Genomic DNA, 14,922 nt, shown 5'->3' with positions numbered 1-14,922 from the left:
GTGCACACCTACAATCCCAACAGCTCAGGAGGCTGAGACAGGAGGATCACAAGTTCAAGGCCAGCCTCAGCAATTTATCGAACACCCTGTCTTAATATAAAAAAATACAAAAAGAGCTGGGACTATGGCTTAGTGGTTAAGCACCCTAGATTCAATCCATGGTACCCACCCCCTCAAAAATTAAGAAATATAAAATATAGGATACCACTATTTATACTCCAACTAAAACTACTAAAATTCTTTGTTATAAATATATATTTCAAAGATATAGTTTAAAAAATCAAAAATGACACTACTAGAAAGTATGAGACAAAAATAGTAGACAAAGTGCATTCTGAATAACCCCCACTATTCAAATCAATGTCAATAATCCGTACTTTAAAAAGTAGAAAAATAGTTTTTTTAATAAAGAAATATTTTAAAGCAAATAATAACAAATACATAATATAGATTTCATTTTGGCAAAGTTATGAAAATTGTCTGTGTGTGTATATATATATATAATATATATTATATATATATACATACCAAGCAAAATTAGTAAACAAAAAAAGTACCTATATTTTTTTCACATTTAATCTAAATAGTACTGTTTAGCATTATATGTATAAGATTAAACAGTATAATGTAATGATCTGAGATGATATCAATCTGATATATGTATTAGAAAACATGTTTGAATGTACTTTATGTTAAAATGAATGTTTAGTGACATCTTGCTCTATTATCATTGAGGCTTAAAGTAGTAACTAAGCAAAGTGAACAACAGAAGAATGTTTAAGCAACTCTCATGATGAAAAACTTACAGCCATTAAATAACATTCGTGAACAAAATTGAGATATGAGACAATATTCATGGCATATTAAGTTGTAAATAGCAGGCGGGGCACACTGGCACACACCTGAAATGCCAGCAGCTTAAGGAGGCTGAGGCAGGAGGATCATGAGTTCAAAGCCAGCCTTAGCAAAAGCAAGGCACTAAGCAACTCAGTGAGACCCTGTCTCTAAAATACAAAAGTAGGGCTAGGGATGTGGCTTGGTGGTTGAGTCCCCCCAAGTTCAATCCCTGGTACTCCCCAACACACACACAAAAAAAGTTGTAAAAAGCAGGAAACAAAACACACATAATCACACAAAGCATAATCCCAAATTCATAAAAATAAAACAATACAAATAAGCACTTAAGTAGAAGGAAATAGCATTGCTTTGTTAACATTCAGCATAGGCATTTCTGGTGATACAATTTGCTGCTCTTATTTTAATAATTAATTTGTATATTAGTTTTATTATTATACTGTCATATTTTTTTCTGTCATATTTTTTTAATATTTAGTTTTTAGTTGTAGTTGGACACAGTATCTTTATTTTATTTATTTATTTTCATGTGGTGCTGAGGATCGAACCCAGAGCCTCGCACGTGCTAGACAAGTGCTCTGCCACTGAGCCACAACCCCAGCCCTAGACTGTCAAAGTTTTTAATGGTATTTCTAAATTTGAAATTGTATTCACTGTGTCAAATAATCCAAATACATATAGACACAACTTCTTAATGGGATTTCTAAAGCTTCAGTAATTTTTTTCTCTTTATATGGTTTATATACCAGGTTTAAAAAATACTCTTTTTCATTATGAAATGTGTACTTCATATTCTATTGAAAAGAATGAGACAATGAGACCTAACAAGTCAGTCTAGACATTTACATCACATTCTATAAGACATAAAATATGTTTAATGTGAATACAAATAGTTGGCAAATTTTCTAAAATATTTAAATAAATTTTGTAATTCTATTAACTTTTCAGTAATGATCTTGATATTTTCGACTAGAAGATTTTTATAAACAATTAATGGACACATCTGAAGACTTTTTTAAGTTTACTGAAAATTTAAGAAAGACTCTTTAATGGGGGATGTGTGCCAAAAAATATAATAGAAAATCATCGACGCTATATATATCATTGGATATGGACAGAAGGGATTGAGCGGCTTAAAATTGGGTAAGTCCAAACTTACAATATGAAGAAAAAGAAAATAATGTAGACCACTTATTACATTCCTATTATTTGGCAATGTATTGGGCACTTTTCATACTCCGTCTTACTGAATTGTTTTATGTTAGGTGGGATCATCTCCATTTTACAGATAAGGAAATTGAGATGTAGACAAAAATAACTCATAAAAACACTGCTATTAAGTAGTGGTTTCTAACCCTGGTCATTTTGATTAAATAAAGCCATTTTTTCCAATGTTGTTATGTCTTGTGGGGAAGAAGAGTTTGAGGTGAAGACTAGTTGAAAGACTAAGGAGCAAATCTCAGACAAAGCTGCAGTTATATAAATGACAAGCTAGAAGACTGTAGCTTGATCGGCTTCAAGTATAGAAAAGTGGTTTCAGTGATCCCCTTGGGCTGGAGCTTAGCCTGATGAATACTCTCAAAATTGAGGAATGGATTGAAGTTTACTGGCACCAATTACTTGCTAACAATTAGCAGTTAGCCTAAAGCCAGTGCCCAGGACAATCAAGTGGACATGAAGCCACTCCCAAGAGGAACTTAGGGTCAGGATGAAGGGGAAGAGAGCACTTGGAGCTGATGTCATCCCTTAGCCCTGTGACTCCATGGAAAGAGCTAGACGTCCACATTTCAGCATATTGTCTCATTGCGTGGCTTATCTGTTTCCACAAGTTTCTGTATCATCTGCTGTTAATGAAATTAAATTCTTTATCTGTGTTTGATGATGTCTTTCTATTAATACATATCCTGTTGCAAAGGTATTAAATACTTATTCCTATAAATGGCTGGATTATCTATTTACTATGCTTACTTATCTGCATTCATCAAGTCTTAAGAGAATATTCTACATTCTTTATGAACCTTCTGAATCTTTTTTAATTAACTCAGACACCCTATCTTTATGTTTGGACTGTGCAGTTTACATATCCCATGGCACTGTATCTCAGTTGTCATGTGGTTCATTGAAAAATGTCTCTCCCCATTCAACTGACCTTTTTTGACCTTATAGTTCTTTAAGACCCAGAGTATACCAGATGTTGAGACTCCTTAAAGAAATCTGCTATTCATGTTTTTTTTTTTAACACTTAAGGCACATATTGTTTGAACACTTATAATTTAACATGGAATTAAATACCTAATGTCAAAAGGTAACACAGGATGAAAGCATTTTCATAAACACAACAATGGTGCAAAGAAATAAAAACAATAATATTTACTAAGCACTGTATGCCAGGTATTCTACTAGCTTTACATGTGTTAATTCACTTAATCTTTACAATAATATTATACACAAAGTACAATTACTTTTCAATTTTCTAGATGAGAAAACTGAAGCAAAGGAAGATTAAATATCTACCCAGGGTCACACATCTTTTGAAATCAGGCAAATCAGCTCTAGAGTCATTGTTCTTCATGACTTACCAGTCAAAGTGCCCTCTGCATTGATGATTATTATATCCCTCTCTATTTAATCCCTGACAGCAGTTCAATATGATAAGAGGAACAAATAAGGTAAATAAGTCAATTTGAACCAACTTGACTTGGGTGTCATGCCTCTTCAAGTGACATGCAGAACAAGAGGTATTTTGTCTCAGAAACGAATGATGCTCATATTTTTATTATCTCCATTTAGCCTGCTCCTTTTGCTTCAATATGTAGCAGAAATTGTCTCTCATCCAGTTCTTCCTTTTTGGGTTATAGGTTATTTGGGTATTTTATTCATTTCTATAACATTTTAGAATCAACTTGTTAAGTTTCAAGAAAAGATCTCGTTGGATTTTAACTCACTCTAGAGAGCAATTAGATAATAACTTTTTATTGTAATGAATCTCCCTATCTATAAGCATAGTCTTTTTAAAAGTCTCTTAAATTGTTTTTAAGTGGTTTTCATTTGTCTTTTCATTTTTCCATAAAAGTCTCAGATGACATTTTAAAGATTATTCTTTGATACTTCTTTATGCTTTAACTACTATAGATATTTTCTAATGTTCTTAAAAATCATATTTTCAGCGTGTATTTAATGTTTATGGCAACACTGTTAAACTCTTTAATATTAATTAAGCTGTATATGGATGAAGTAGGATTTTCTACATAGAAAATCAATTTTTCCCTGTCAATAAATTACTATTTTATTTCCTTTTGCCTAAATGTTCAATTCTTTTTCTTATATTACCGTGATGGCTAAGACTTCCAGTACAACAATAAATATAATTAATTACAGTGGGTTTTCAGGTTTCTGATTTTAAAGCTAAGACTTCTAACATTTTACTATTAAATGTAATTTTTATTTTAGGTTTCTGAGTAAAAATGTTGCTAATTTGCTAAGAATGTCTGTGTGCGTGTGGGGGGGAATAATTTCTTTCTTTAAATTTCTGAAATAAGAGAGGTAAAGTAGAGAAAATAGACCCAAGGAAATTGAATTAAAATTGTACATAGCATTACTTCATCACATCTTTAATTAACTTCCTTTCCATTCAAAGTTTCACACTATAAAAATGTTGTTACCTTAAAAAGTCATTCAGAATCTTGGATGAAGAAAATTACTACATACTATACTTTCTAAAACACCATAAGGGATTTGCAATATAAAACTTGTATTTTCTGAAACCTCCTAAAATGTACTCAACATTTTCAGACAATAGCTGTCTTTAAAAGAAATGACATCTGTTTATCTTTAAAACCAAGATAAACTTAATCAGTGGTCACATTGTACTGCCAAAGTACAACCAAGCAACTTAATGAACAATGCTACCACTGCAGGGAATTTCGAAGTCATCTATCAAGCCCCCAGAATGATACTTAAGTGGCTTATAAAATAATTATTTTTAAGGGCATGTGAGAAAAACAGTAAATGTCTAGAAGAAGCCTATAAGTAAGGGAAACATGATTTTAAAAGACACACAGGGAGAAAAAGATCTTTAATAGGCAGGATTGAGGTAGAATAGTAAAGGAAGAATATGTGAATCTCAAAGGCATTCACAGATGGTGTAAAACTGCATCCAGTTTTTCTTAAAGCTGTTAAGAGGCTATGTCCAATTTTCTCACTCTGAAATTTGAGAACTTCCTGCATCCTCTTGCATCAATGGTTTATACTGAAAATAAGATGAGCTGATTTCTCCCAAATGCTTTTTCACTGCATAATAATTGCTGTTGCATTAATATATATTCATGAGTATTCTGTGCATCCTAATCTTGCACCAAAGATGGTTTAGTAATAAATAATTTTAAGCAATAATACTGGCACAATTAAAAAAAAACTTCACATAATGATCGCAACCCATTTTTTTTTTGTAAAAAAAAAAAGGCACAAAATCTGTGACAATTATGCAGTGAGATGCTGGTATCAACTCAGGCAAATAATCTAACCTAAGAACCATTATTTCTATACTTTGTTCCTGCTAAAATAAGCTCAATTAATTTAAAAAATATTAAAAAGTGGTATAATAACAAGAAGGTTGGGACAGGAGGAAGTTAAAAATAAAGCTGAAAGTAAAAGAGACTTTAGGTAAGGGACTCGGTCCATCTTCTTCCAGGCCTACAGGGATCCATGCTGTGTAACAATAACAAGGTTCTCTCCCAAGGACTCAAGCTACAGGTTCTGCCTGCCCGGGAAATAATGCCCATGTGGCCTCTAGGACTGCAAGTTAGCAGTCCTGAAATATTTCAGTGAAGCTTAATAAAGTCAAATACAATTTCCCTAAAGGTTTCCTGGAAAATTCAACTCTATTCACAATTGGTTCAAATAAAATAAGCACTAACTAGCACCACTAAAAACCAGGCCCATAGCAATCACAGCAATCAGTTAGTGACAAGGAATGACTTGGCACAGAACAGTTGGGCTGTCTTGATGATATTACTTTTAACTCACACAGCTGAGTAACAAAATCAAAACCTTATATTCCTTCCCCAAGGGTCTATATTGTTGCAATAACTTATCTGTCTAGAAGATTTCTGTTCATATTTCTTCATAATAAGATAAAAAACTTAAGTTAATATAGAATTAATTTGTCACCCCACTTTTATATTAATGTTGAATTTTAAATTATTTTCCACTCCTCCAGCACACAGTAAAAGGAGAACCAAAAGGATATTAAAATATTGAAAAAATATCTTGAGGTACATTTCTATTTTTTTTTTTCAGCCAAGAATCTGATCATCTTAATGTTGAAAAATATAAGTTGAAGAGCAAATAAATCAAAATCAAAACCTTCACACTCAGAACTCATAGCATACAACCTCACGGTCAGTCATCTATGTTGTCTGTGAAGAACTGTACCCTAAGAGGAGTTTGCTTGCCAAATTCCTCCTATCGATAATTAGGAAGTTTACTGGTATTTGAAAATTTGGATTATGTACAAACTCTTAAAAACTATGTAGTTTGAAATCTTCTAGTTTTTGAAGAAAAAACAATAGTACAAAAATAGTGATATAAATAAGGCCTACTTGGTTAAAAAAAAATAAAGACTGGCTAAAACTGATGACAAATAAACTGTTACATAATTTGATAATTCTCTAATGCTTGCAAAATTACCTTGCGGCTTAAATAAATTTAAAAAGGATTATTCAGTTAAAGATTGTATAAAATATTTGCTCGGGGCTGGGGATGTGGCTCAAGCGGTGGCGCGCTCGCCTGGCATGCGTGCGGCCCGGGTTCGATCCTCAGCACCACATACCAACAAAGATGTTGTGTCCGCCGAGAACTAAAAATAAATAAATAAATAAATATTTAAAAAAAAAAAATTTGCTTTTCTATCAATATAACACATCAGTCAAATATGAAAACAGAATGAAAGCCATTGTAATCCTAAGACTGTTCCAGTGTTCCAATCACAAACATGCCTACAAATATTTAATAGAAATGTTTTTCAGTTTTTACTAAACACACAATATCTTTTATTTCTATCAGAGGAAATTCAAGTATATGGAATCAGATGGGCAAGGTTTAATCTGCTACCTATGAACAGTATGATTTTGGTCAAGTTGTTGGCACATTCTGTGCTCAACTGCTTCATCTGTAAAGTGGAGATGGCTGTGGTTCCTATTTTGAAGTATTATTTGTAGTTCAATGATGTCTGGCAGAGTACAAGCTAAATAAATACTAGGTACATGTCCTGTATTGAATTTTAACTTTTGATGTTTCCCATTTTCTTTAAATAAAATATTAATGAATCAATAACAAATGGTTAAAAAGAACTAAAGAATAAAAGCTCTTAGGAACATAATGTATCTCCTTCAAATTAATTCCCCAATTTGGAATTCAGAGGCCCCATATTACCTATAACTGAGTGCCTTGACTATTCAACCTTAGGATTTTCAGAACTTTGAAGTGCATAACATTAAAAAAAAAAAAACCTGAACATTCTTGAAACACTTCTTCTGGGACAGGCTGTTCCTATAAAAAGCATGCTTAGAGATGTACCTAAGTGGACCTTTGAGGCTTTTAATAAAAAGCAATGACAAAATGAAGATAAAGCTCTAAGGAGCTAATATTTCTACATGATAATGAAAAAATTGGTCTATGGCACTATCTTTTGAACTGATATAGTTTCCAAACAAAAACAAACATTGGTGATGGGCACTGGGGCTGCCTTATCTGATGACATGAACATTTAAATAAAATCCAACTAGTATCATTGATTATTATAAGTGTATTTAAAATGGACAAAAATCAGAAAAAAAAGAACTCACTTTTCTAAGTAAGTATATGGATTTTTGAGTAGTTTCTATTTCTGTGGGGTCTTTCCTTAAGAAAAGACATTCTTTCCTAAGCAGGTTTAAATTTTCTAGGCAGAAAGACCCTTCCTGATGCTTCAGCAGATTCTTCTTGTCTTCCCACATATAGGCTGGTATGGGCACACTAATGGGTGTGAGAAGAAGTTGCAAGAGAATCAGGAGAGATCTGAGATTAGGGCAGAAGATAAGGGCCATTAGGTTGGACATTCTCTACGATTCTTCTTCTTCTTATTATTATTATTCATTTTCAATTTCTTGTGTTCTACCCTGATTTTTAGTTTCTTTTGTCTATCACCTATTTTTCCCATACTTATTCAGTTACAATTCATTAGTGGATTTAACCAGTTTTGAAAATAATTTCTTTTTCTATCTGGTCTACTGGATTTCTTATTGCAATAGCACTACTGAAATACTGGGGGATACTGACATAAGATTATGTAAATCCACTTGAGACCATATGATATAAAAGAATTACCCTTTGATTTCAAGTAATACCATGTGAAGACTTTTACCTGTATGACTTTATTTTACTTTCTACTTTTAATAAAATAAAGTCCTGTCTGCATTTCTCCCTGTGCACAATGGAAATTCTACTGCTGCTTCTTTTATTTTTAAGCATCATTATTTCATTTCAGCTCACATTGACATTTGCGAATCTCAAACACAAACAGTGCAGCCGACCCACAGATCCAAACTTTCCAATGAATGCTGTTTCTCTCCATATGTTCATACTGCAATATTTATTTCACAGCATAGCTCATACTTCGTTTCATTCCAGAATTTTGTTTTAGCAAAACTTCATATATTATTTTCCCCTTTCCCTCAACAATGTAACTAACAAACCAACAAATCCAAAATATAGCTAAAGGTTAAAAACAAGTAAAGAACAATTAATTAGAGAGCACTGGTTATTGTTCCCAATGCCTGAACTACCAGAAAGTTCAAGTTACATTGGTGTACAATGACAAATAACAAACAAATACTGAGTTAGTTTTATTAGAAAACATTTGTATCACACATTTGATAACATGGACTTTGCTAGGAAAGGCAGAATTTCAAATACCTAGTCCTCAAACATGTCTCACTTATGATTAAACATTTTGCAAAATAAAAAAGGTGTGTAATAAGCTTTAAACATTCTCAAGATTTGTTTCAAAAATAATTTGGTATAATAGTTTTAGTTATATAATTAATGAAAAATGTATTTTAAAATATGCAGAGGGGCTGGGGCTGGGGCTCAGCGGTCTAGTGCTCACCTAGCACGTGCAAGTCCCTGGGTTTGATCCTCAGCACCACATAAAAATAAATAAAAAATAAAGGTATTGACGACTACAAATATTTTTAAAAAATAAAAAATATATATTTTTCAGCAGATATTTTTCAACATGAGCTTCACATTCATATTTCTGGAATGGACCATTGACTCACTATTAATTTACTTATTATAAATACATAATTATAAGCTGACTCAGGCTGCAAATTAATATCTACAAAAGTGTACTCTAGCCAAATGTGGTGGCATACACCTGTAATCTCAGCAACTCAGGAGGGTGAGGCAGAAGGATTGCAAGTTCAAGGCCTACCTCAGCAATTTAGGAAGGCCCTAACCAACTTAGTGAGACCCTGTCTCAAAATTTAAAAAAATATTAAAAAAGGACTGGGGATGTAGCTCAATGGTTAAGCAACCCTGGGTTCAATTCCTGGTACAAAAAAAAAAAAAAGGATTCTATTTTACTTTTACTTTTCACTATATTTACATTTGCTTAAAGATTCTTTGCATTCTACAAACAGAAAAATTCTTAACATATTCTACTCATTGAATACAAAAGGAATGCCATTCAAATAAAAACGGTGAAATTTTCATTTTACTCATATATTATCAAAAACAGTTGCATATAACTGACATTTTTTATGAAAAATTTAAGAATTCTGCTTCCCAGAAGAAAACAAGTTAAAATTTATTTTTCAGACTATCCTTTCCTTCTAAGAATGAACATTTAATTATAGAAATGCCGTTCATGTCATTGCAGAAGGGGGCAACTTTCATCTTACAGAAAAGCAAAAAACTTCTCTTAATAAATTTACTTGTTTTGTATCTATCTTCTGACTAACATAAATGGATTTCACTGTAAAAATCGAGAAAATGGGTTTTAAGAATACTAAACTTGAAAAAAGTTATGTTTTATATTAAATACACAGAAAAGAGGAAACAGCATCATTACCAGGAAGCTCTGAGTAACACCCCACAGATGAGATCCAGTTTCTCTTGATTCCCTAAAATTCTTATATTGAAACCTAATCCCCAAAGTGAGGGTTGAAGAGGGGAAGCCTTTTAGAGTGATTAGGTCAGGAAGGCAGGGCCCTCATGAATGGTGTTATGGTTTGGATATAAGGTAGCCCCCAACAGTACCTACAGGAAAATTTAGAGGTTAAATGATTAGATTATGGGATCTGTGACCTAACTAGTCCAACCTAGTTTGAATGGACTAACTGGGTGATAGCTGTAGGCAGGTGGGTCATGGGTGGAGGAGGTGGGTCACTGAAAGGGTGTCCTGGAAGGGTTCATCTTCCCTGAGGCCTCTTCCCATCTTTCTCCGCTTCCTTGCTGCTATGAATGGAGCAACCATGGACTAAATCTCGGAACCATGAGCCAAAATAAACATTTCCTTCTCTAAGTTGTGCTTGTCGGGTCCCAGCAACACAAAGCTGACTAACACATACGGGATTAGTGCGCTAATAAAAGAGAGCCCTGTGAACTTCCTGTTTCCACCATGTGAGGTTACAGCAAGAAGATGATTGTCTGTGAACCAGGAAGCTGACCCTCAGCAGACACCAAATCGGTCAGTGCCATGATCTTGAACTTCGCAGCCTCCTGAACTGTGATAAAAAACCAAACTGTGATAAAAAACAAAAACCACTTCTGTGTTCGCTATTTATAAGCCACTCTATTTTATGCTTCTGATATAGAATATCCCAAGTCTCATGTGTACAGAGGTGGGGCTTTTTAGGGCTCTGACTTCATCAGCGGCTTTAATCTATTTGATGGATTAATGCATTGATATCTGAATGGAGTGCTGGGAGGTGGGACCTAATTGGAGGAAGTAGGCCACAGCGGGCATGCCCTGGGTTTATCTTCTCCAAAGGCCCTTTCTCCCTGCTCCCCACTCTACCCACTCCTTCTCAGCTGCCATGAACTGAGCAACTTTCCTCTACCTCTACCACACCTTTCCACCATGATGTTTCTGCCCTGGAGCCAGCCAACCAAGAACTGTTTCCTTTTATCCAAAATAAATCTTTCCTCCTCTAAATTGTTCTTCTCAGGTATTTTGGTCAAAGTGATCAAAAGATGACTAACAAACCCATCTATTTTATTTTGTTACAGTTGACAGCACAGACTGACATTACTTTATACCTCATTTGCTGGAATTAGTTATTGCTGTTTTCATGACACATTAAAAAAGAGTCAAGGAGGGGAGGGGGTGTGGGGATAGGAAGGACAGTGGAATGAATCAGACATTATTACCCTATGTACACATATAACTATATGACCGGTGGGATTCTATATCACATACAACCAGAAGAATGAGAAATTATATTCCATTATATATGATGTATCAAAGTGCATTCTACTGTCATGCATAACTAATTAAAACAAATAATTACTTTAAAAAATTTGATTAAAAAAAAAGAGTCAAGGGAGCAATGGGCTTTGGTGACACAAGTGGTGCGGTCTCTGGTTCTTTTGCTTTATTGGCTACTTTGCTTATCTAGCCTTGGGCACATTAACAATGGCCTCTACCCACCAGCCTCAATTTCCTAGTCTATAAAAACATGCCTAATAGGTAATTTGCTAAGATAGTGATGACTGAAGAGCCTGTGTAAATTTCCCAGTAGAGCAACAAACAATCTACATGTGCTTGAGCACTATCTCACTCCGCCTCCACCCTACCGCCTGACCATCTCTGGTAGAGCACTCAGGCAGAGGAACGCCCAGTACAAAGTATTCATAGTATTCCCTTGTATCAATTTTAACTCCCAACACTGTCATTTTTTGTTTTTCCTTTCCTTTCCCTGATCATTGTTGCTAGGGAATTATCAATTTTAATAATCTAAGAATCAATCTTCTTCAATTTTGTGAAAAATTTCTGTTGTCTCCATTGTACTGATGCCCACTCTTCTTCTTCTTCTTCTTCTTCTTCTTATTATTATTATTATTATTTCCTTTCTTATGACAGATATACTTTGCTCTTCTTTTCCTACATTAAGACAGAAATTTTGATCACTGTTTTAAGCCTTTTTTCTTTTTACTAATATGAGTATTTTATAGTTAAGCATATTCCTCTAATTACTGCTTTAGCTGTTTACATATTTTACGTTGTGTTTTCATGACCATTCAATTTATAATATTTAATAACTATGTTTTGTGATTTCTTCTATGAGCTATCATTGTTTAAAGGTATGCTTTTAATTTTTGGATGTGTGAATATTTCCTAGCTGATTTTTATTAATATTAATGTAATTTCATTTGAGTGACACAGCATACCAACACAAGATTTCAAATTTAAATTTGGATAAAATTTAAATTTTATCAAAATGTTAATGACCTCACATATAACTGAGAATTTTGTGTGTATCTGAAAAGAACACATGTTCTGCAGTTTTATGTAGCAGACCTGAATTGCCATCCGGTCCCACTTTCTTTTAGCAAAAAGAGCTCCCTTCCAGTATTTTTTGAGTGCAGATCTAAATAGCAGGGTATTCTCTCTCTCTCTCTCTCTCTCTCTCTCTCTCTCTCTCTCTCTCCTCCCCCACCCCCTTGCTGATGCTTATATGAAAATTTCTTACTCTTTCTACATTTTTTTATTGTCTCTGGCTTTCTACTTTTCCAGTCTTTTAAAAGAAGTTCTATTGCCTCTGACCTCCATTGTTCTGAAGAGACGGAAGCCATCATTTGTAGTGCTGCTGCCTGCATAAAGTTCATATCACAGTCTAGCTTTGACTTAGATTTTACATCTCTGTCTTTCCTACCTCTCCTGTCACATCAATTACAACTTGACACTGGCAACCATATCAATATAGTGTAATTGGAACCAACCTCTCTCTTCAGCATTTATTTAAATTTGAAAGAGATGAAAAGCCAGTGTGGAATAATTAAAAAGAAAAAGTTAATTGTATATTGATTTTTTTCTTCAGTGAATGCTGGGCTAAGGGTTAAAATTATAGAAAAATTTACATAGAACATCATCAACTGCAGCATTTATCTATTAAACTAAAAGTGAAATGATTTTTCATAGTTCATTTTGATAGAATCAGCTATATTCACAGTACAAGGTCTAGTGTTATTTGAAATATAGTATTATGAAAGACATGAAAAGTAACACTACACCATATGCAACTTAAGACACTTATCTAGGGCATTTTTGTCTTACCTAGATCAATTTCACATTTTTATATGCTCTATAAAAATATCCTGAAGCTATGGTCAGAAGTATTTGTTTCTTGACTCATATTTAATTTTTTTTTAATCACAATTATTGGCTGAGGAAGTACCTCAGTGCTAGAGCACTTGCTTAGAACGTGCAGAGTGCTGGATTCAATCCCCTGCCCTGAGGGGGTGGGGAAACATAGTTACATTCATTCAAGGAATAAGAACAGATTTATTGCATTTGTTCTCTGTGTGAGATCTATTTATATACACAGATATGTTCTGACCCTTAAAACAGGACACTTAACCACTAATGCTCTCTATAACTCTACCCCTACCATAAGCTTCCCAGTGGTGTGCTACTTCAGCCACTCCATACATAAACAAAGACTAGGCAATGAAACTCATTCCCTTAAGCCCCAGAGTAATTTGTGAAAAGTCGAGGCAATTTCACATGTATTTAAGGGGGGAAAAGTAAAATTAAAATAACTTGTAATATAATAAAAGTTGGTTTAAAAACCTTAAGATAAAGTACAGTATGTGTAACACAGTACTTTTGGGAGGCTCTGCCTTGGGTGAGTGGAGCTGTAGCAGTTATTTTATGAAGTGAAGATCACTTGAGGGAGGGGCACCTCTGCAGCATGCAAACCCCATCATGCTCCTTTCTTTTCTTATAAAAGCAGTGTTTTCTTTTGCCTTGTTTAAAATACATATTTAAAGTGTATTTAACACCATATTTATTTGTTCCTAAGTCACTATTTTCCCTGAGATCTTAATCTTGCCAACTGGGTTATTCTCATCAAGGCGTTTTTTAGAAACATAAATAACTTATTATAGAATAATTTCAGGCCCTTAATAATATGATTTAATAAAATTCAATGAAGTTTACAGAAAGAGTAAACATGACTGAAATGGTTAATGATTCTCCCCGGATCCTTAACTTTCTATTAGAGAATGATGTAATCTAGCAATTATTTTTAAAAACCAAACATAAAAATGGAAAGGGTCATAGGACTGGGGATATAGCTCAGCTGGTACAGTGCTTGCTTGCACGCACAAGGCCCTGGGTTCAATCCCCAACACCACATCAAAACAAAACAAAACAAAACAAAACAAAAAAACACACACACAAAACTCAGAAAGGGTCATGGTTTTACTCACTGATTGAAAAGCAGCTAAAAAGTAAAAGGCATATTAAGTCATATGATTATATTTTTACCTTCATTTTGTGCACAATACTAACCACTGAACACCTAATTCAAAAGAATAATATATTTTACTTTAATTACATTTAGAAATTGTTGATGTTCTGAAACTACTAAGAATTACTTAACTTCAACATAACAAATGGCAAGTCATTCAATGGTTTCCAAGTCATTTGTCACCAACTAAAAATACATGACACACATGAAGAAGAAGCAGTAACCACTAGCAATAACACTTAAATTCTTTGACACAGCATTAAAAAAATAATAATAACTGGTGAGATAGGAACAGCATTTGTATTCTTGATTTTTTTTAAGTTCTTGGACATTAAGAGACTTAGATTTGATTTATAGATACTTTTATCCAATCCTAACTCCATTATCACAAATTCTTTACTTAAAATTTAATGGCACAATGTAGTGAGTAACATATTCTACATAGCATAGGTAGGTGATTATACATACAAACTTACATGGAACAGTCCCAGTTTTATGCCAGCTGTCTCATTTCAGAAAATAAAAAATGGTCATCACTATTCACTATTAT

The 14,922-nt window shown here is 33.6% G+C and overlaps 1 protein-coding gene across 2 annotated transcripts in view; it reads right to left on the bottom strand.

The window, feature by feature from the left end:
* Bckdhb (branched chain keto acid dehydrogenase E1 subunit beta) overlaps positions 1 to 14,922 on the bottom strand; it is a 191,474-nt gene that overhangs the window by 26,585 nt on the left and 149,967 nt on the right. The gene's annotated exons all lie outside the window — the stretch shown is intronic.

Source organism: Marmota marmota, unplaced genomic scaffold, assembly GCF_001458135.2.
Source record: "Marmota marmota marmota unplaced genomic scaffold, marMar, whole genome shotgun sequence".
Lineage (NCBI taxonomy): Eukaryota > Metazoa > Chordata > Mammalia > Rodentia > Sciuridae > Marmota > Marmota marmota.
This window is presented reverse-complemented; position numbering and strand designations above follow the sequence as displayed.